The sequence below is a fragment of the Elephantulus edwardii genome, unplaced genomic scaffold (genome assembly GCF_000299155.1).
Source record: "Elephantulus edwardii isolate Elephantulus edwardi_28Jun2011 unplaced genomic scaffold, EleEdw1.0 scaffold00344, whole genome shotgun sequence".
Taxonomy (NCBI): Eukaryota; Metazoa; Chordata; class Mammalia; order Macroscelidea; family Macroscelididae; genus Elephantulus; species Elephantulus edwardii.
In genome coordinates this window covers 1,643,176-1,649,486 of record NW_006400094.1, presented here as the reverse complement: position 1 = coordinate 1,649,486, position 6,311 = coordinate 1,643,176, and the positions used below count along the sequence as shown (strand labels likewise).

The 6,311-nt window shown below is 45.0% G+C and overlaps 1 pseudogene; it reads right to left on the bottom strand.

Moving 5' to 3' along the window:
• Nucleotides 1-5,585: 5,585 nt before the first annotated feature.
• On the bottom strand, nucleotides 5,586-5,804 carry LOC102875650 (annotated as a pseudogene).
• Between the last annotated feature and the right edge of the window lie 507 nt (nucleotides 5,805-6,311).

Genomic DNA, 6,311 nt, shown 5'->3' with positions numbered 1-6,311 from the left:
AGACTTCTTTCTGTCCCCAGAGCTCAAAGGGCATTGAAAAGGACCATGAGTCTCTGGAAGAAATCAAAAGCACTATTTGGAGATGGTACAGATGGAAGAAGAATACAGAACTGTTTGGTGACATGTTTGAAGATGGAGTTGGTTGTTTGTCTGTTATTTTTGGTTGCTATTTTTATTTAGTAAAGCTTGCAAGGATTTTTATGATACTACTTTTTGACTTGTCCTCAGTTCTCTGCTTCCTGAAGACATCCATAGTTTTCCATGTGTGTCAGAGTCATCCCTTGACAGATTGTCCAACTGACCTACATTACAGAGGAGACAGAGACAAGGGTCATGAGCTGGCTCTTATCTGTGCCTTTCCCAGACTGCTTTGCTTCTCATTTTGCTGAATGGAACTCTTGGTAGCATGGAGCTACAGCAACACCTGTGTGGCTGCAAGCTGACACGCAGAAGTGAATTTCATTCCTGGCTTAAAGAGCTGTTTACAAGTGATAGTCTGAAGAAGTTCTATGAATCTCTATCAGACCAACAAATGGGGGCTTCCCTATGATTCCGAGTTTTGGTCAACATTTTCCTCCCGCTCTATCCAGGACCACTTTACTGTGGTCCATTCCATAGCAGTTGGAATGGGAGTCAGGCAGGAATTGAATTAAATTATGTTGTTGTTATGTGACGTCAAGTCGCTTGCGACTCATAGCGACCCTCTGTACAACAGCCCTAAACTCTGCTCTGTCCTGTGCCAATCGCACTGTCTCTGACACTCCCATTCCACTGTCTCTGACACTCCCATTCCGATTACCCCAGTCACTGAATCAATCCACCTCATAGAGGGCCTTCCTTCCCCTCCTGCGCTGTCCCTCCACCCTCCCAAGCATGATGTCCTTATCCAAGGACCTGTCTCTCCTCACTACATGTCCAAAGAATGTTAGAAGTGCAATTCTTTGCCCACTGGGCCACCACAGCTCCCTAAGTCTTATGAATAACGCATGACCAAAGTGAGTAAGGCTCACACATAACTGCTTGCAATTCAGACCTGAAATCATTGCAGCGTGCTGCTTTCTCAGACTCCACATGCACTTCATGCAGTCTTGCAAGCAGACGGGTCTCCAAGAGGCTGCGCTCTTAGTAGGCTGGAGGGAGCCTGCTGAGTTAACTCAGTCTCCTACTGCTTAATTTTCATGCGCTGGTACTGGAACTACCAGGGGTCCAGGAGCCCCCATTCCACTGATGGATGGCTGTCCTGTGTGTGGGAATAATTTCTCTCTGGCTCTGAACCCCACACCCTTTGGGGATTGAAGCTCTCCAGGAAGTCCATTGCCATGCTGATTCGAGTTATAAATAATAAAGAGCAGGCTCGGATAAATATGCAAAAAAGGGCTTCTGCTATTTGCATTTCTCCAACATGACCTTGTTTTGCATTTTCAAAGTCAACTTCTCCCCCCAGCCTCCCTCTTTTTCTTGGGCTTTTTCTTCAGTGCCTGGGGCAGAGGCTGCTGAGGAAAAAATAGGGGGCAGTGTGTCACGGAGAGGCTGTCCCTGCAATGCAGCTTTTCCTTGAAAAGAACGCCTGATGGATTGTCCCTCCTTTCTCAACACCCAACGCCAGGATAAGAGGCACTCGCTGTCTGTGATTTGCTCCGTCATCCGAACATGAGTAGCAGAAAGAAAGCGGGGTACAGGGGATGGGACATTTTCCACTCGGTCCCCACCCACTTTTCAACGCTCTATTGTTTATTGGAGAGACCTTGTAATTCATAAAGCAAGAGCTGAACAATTTGAGCCATCGTCGTGCTTTTGACCCCAGGTGGTTGTTCTGGGATGCCACTGAGTTGACTACGACTCCCAGAGACTCTAGGAAACAGTGTGGATCCGAACCACTTTGCCAGATTACGTGTCATCCTCTTAAATGCTGACAGGCGTGATCCCACTGTGTTAAAAGTTGGCACACACACACCCCACAGCACACAACAACGACGTCGACAAGCTGAAAATGTATCCATCCGTGGTTAACACGCTTTTCCTTCTTCACAATGCTACAGACTCAAACACGTTTAATCGCATGATGCCGATCACTGTGTTATTTATGCCCTGTGAATTCTACCCGTCATAGTATGCCCATCACAGCGTTATTTATGCCTCGTGAATTATGCCTATCACACGAAGCCCATCACAGAGTTATTTATGCCCTGTGAATTAATAACAATTGTAAGAGTATCCGATTGTTTTGATATATGTCACCCTAAGGAAGAACTGTATGAACTATTGATTACAACATAGATGGAATCCAAAGGAGGGTTTAATGAGTGCAAAAAAAACCCCAACAAACCAACAAAACAAAACACGTAAACCCAACCAAGCGACTTGCTTGAAAGTTAATTATGGTGCCAGCAGCTTTCTCCAGGCCTCTGTTTATTAAGCAGGTTTTTCCCCCCTCTGTGATGGCTACATTCAGGGCCCTGGGGCTTTCTCTTTGTAAAGTAATTATTTCTAAAGGGAGGACCTTTCCAAACACGCCAGCGACAGGGTATGAATATCGCACGGCATTCCTTTCCATCTGACATTTTTATAAAAGGATATGAAAGGAAAATGGGGAAGAGTGGTCATAACGGGAGTGAAATATTTTTTTTTTTGGAGCGAAAGAAAATCTATGTGAGGAGAGATTTTCAAGGATGTTCCAAAGCAGAGAGAAAGTTTATTGCTTCTCGTCAACTGTGCGTGACTCCAAGAAGCTGTTCTTTCTCTTCAAATACAAGATGATGATGGAGATAACCTGGTATGGTCTAGAAACGACGTGGAGGGAATGATTCAGTTATGCATCTGAGAGCTGGGCAGTGACTGAGGAAGATAAAAGGAGAATCAATGTCTTTGAGAGCTGTCAAGTTGGAGAACACTGTCCCGTGGACTTCCAGAGGGACAGATCTCTCTTGGGAAAAGATGCAGCCAGGATGCAGGAAAAGCAGACAGGTCAGCAAAGGAGAGGAAAATCCTCATAAGATGGACTGACAGAGGGAGCTTGAGTGGAACGCTGAGGATGGCACAAGATAGGGCATGGTTCTGCTCCACTGTTCACGGCGGTAGGCAGCCACTCACCCAACAACAACAACAAGAGGGTTTTGAAAACTCTGAGTATAAGGAGAAGTCTGTGAGGATCCTTCCTTTGAGATCAATATCTGTTTCCCCATTCTGCAGCCTGGGTATGAGATCCATCACCACTGATAATTGTGATGTCTTCTTGATCAATACCACAACGCACTGTGCTCAAAGGTTCTCTTTAGTCCAGTTAGCTGTCTCACTCTGTCATTATCTCAGTCGGATATCAATACACCCACTTCAGCTGTATGTGCAATTAGTATATTCAAAGGAGGTTTTCTCCGACCTTCATTGTTTATCTCCCTCTTCTGATTGAAGGGGAATCCCAGGGAGACAGAAACAGTTAAGTACTTGGCTGCTGACTGAAAGGTTGGCCATTTGAAGCCACCTGTAGGAAAAGCTAGCAATCTGCTTCTCAAGGCTTGGACAACATCCTCTGTGCACACATGAAGTCGATAGGAGTCACAGTCCACTTTAGGATGGGCAATCTCCTCCTGTGGGATTCACCGCCTCTGGAAAGCTGCCAGGCGGTCAGCTATGGGTCGATATACAAAACCAAGAATAACAGGAAAGAAGGATTTTGAGAAAACTGATTTTACGTATCTGCCCATAGATAATGATGTTGTTAACAAAACACGACACAGTTCTGGGAGGGTTGAATCCCCCACAGCTCTGCAAGGGTACCAGGGGGCCCAGTGCTCCTGTGCAATGGATAGATCCACAGTGGACGAGATAGCTAGGAGTGGAGTGGACCAGACAGCTAGGAGTCAGATCCAACTAATAATAGGAAGTTTCATAAAACCTGACTTTTAATAAAAGTATTACTTTTTCCATTATACTTTATTAAAATGATTTATTATTTTATTAATAATAGTTGTGTATTACTATCTTTGTTGTTGTTGTTGTTGACTGCCATTGAGTTGAGCAAGACTCATAGCAACCCTATGAACAAAAGACCTGAAGCCTCTATAAATATCGACATTTATCAAAGTTCATAGTTTCTGGAGGCATGTTACTTAGGAAGTGGGTGCCACTCCTGCTTCCAAATTATTACTTTTATGAAGGTATTTATTCAGGTCATTTATCATCTGATGATTGATACTGCAATGCAATCAAGCAATAACATGCATTTAAATAGAAAAGGTCACTATTTTATTAGTTCCTGTGTGTCTCAGTTGCTCTTTGAAATCATTCTCTCTGCTTCCTTTAAATGTGTTATTTTTGTTATCTTCTAACTTTCTAATTAGGGAGAACTGGTGGCCTAGAGGCAAGAAGCTGCGTTTGCAATCCCAAAGGCACACGGTTCAAGGCTACCAACTGCTTCATGGGAGGATGGGCAGTCTTTTCCTGTGTGATTAACTGTCTTTAAAAATCTACCAAAGGCCAGAGGGTCAGCTACAGGTCACTTCTGACTCTATCATACACAACAATACCTTTCTTTTTTTTCTGAAGGTTGAGGAATTTATTAGAGTAGGAGAGGCAAACACACTCCAGGTGACAGAAAGAAAACTCTGAAAATGTCCCTTCCCGCCAAGTGGGCGCCTGGCTTTGACCTCCCCAGAGGACAAGAGACTGCCAATCCAGCAACAACATTCTCTGGCAGTCACTGGCCGGGGTAAAGGTCTCTGCCAGGAATGTTGCCACACCCTGCCAAAGGTGGTGAGAAGACAAACACTGTTTACAGAAACAGTACAGAAGCATAAGTCAAGTCTGACACAGAGACAAAAAGAGAGGTGCAAAGAACTTTACAGACAGGCTTTTAGGACTAACTGCCCCAAATACACTGTCAAATAGTTCTCTAAAATGTCCCTGAAAAGGTAAAATGTCTAACGTTTTCAAGAGTCCCCTGGACTTCTCCCCACATGCCACATTACACCCCAAGATGCACACGGTACAGCCCAAAGGTTATACTTTTGGAAAAAAAGAAAATGAGAAAGAGCCCTGTTTCTCTGTAAGGAGAGAAGGCGCTAAAAAGACGGCTGGGCCTTTTCCCACGTGGGCCTGTGTTCTGCAAAGCAACTTCCCAGGAGCACAGCTCTGTTGTTGTTGTTGTTGTTATATTCCGTCGAGTCATTTGCGACTCATAGCGACCCTATGTACAACAGCCCTAAACCCTGCTCTATCCTGTGAAAATCTCATTGCCTCTGACACACCCATCCCGAGTACCCCAGTCACTGAATCCATCCACCTCACAGAGGGTCTTCCCCTCCTCCGCTGTCCCTCCACCCTCCCAAGCATGATGTCCCTCTCTAAGGACCGGTCTCTCCTCACAACATGTCCAAAGTATGTTAGACGGAGCCTCAGAATCCTTGCCTCCAAGGAGCCACCCGGTTTAACCCTCTCCAGGACAAATCTGTTTGTTTTCCTAGCAGTCCATGGTATTCTCAGTATTCTCCAGCACCACAGCTCAAAGGCGTCAATTCTCCTTCTATCCTCCTTAGTCATTGTCCAACTCTCTGATGCATAACAAGTGATGGCAAAAACCATGGCCTGTATCAGGCGGACCTTAGTCTCCAGGTGAGTGTTTTACCTTTTGTCACCTGGGCTTCAATGTATTCTCTTCTCCGTTCAAGGGCTGCCAATTGCTCATTTAGCGTTGCAAGTCTTGAGGGACAAGACATATTGAACAAACCGAGAAAGTCCACGATTTTCTACTCCCGGTTTGCCCAATCTAGGTGAATCTCCCACTGCACCGGATCCTCTTGCCCCCCCATGAATGCCGCCTCAACAACACCTTTCTCATTTGGGTCTTTCTCTGGGACCCTCCTTGGTGAGAATGGCCAGTGGTGGAAGTTGGACAGGACATACTTCTTCTGGTCTGAGAATAGATGAATACAGGGTTCACATAGACGAGTCATCCCAAGGGCTTATTTCCTCTTAAGAGTCTTTGACTGGCTTCTTCCTATTTGACCTCAGTCAAGCTATCTGTGGTGGTGGTTGTTATGTACCATGGCATCAAACCACCTCCTCAGTGGGTTTTCAGAGGAGTCAACCCCATAGGAAAAGATAAAGCACCTCGGTCCTGCCTTTGAATTGCCTGCCTTTGGTTTCTCAGCCCAACTCCTTACCAGTCATATCTCCAGAGCTCGATCAAGCAGTGACCACTAATTTTATCCTAGATGGCTTTTTGCACTTTTAAAAAAATTTTTTATAAATTTTTATTGTATTATTTTTACGTGTACCGCCAAATCAGATCTGACTGGTACAGGAGGAGATTGTCT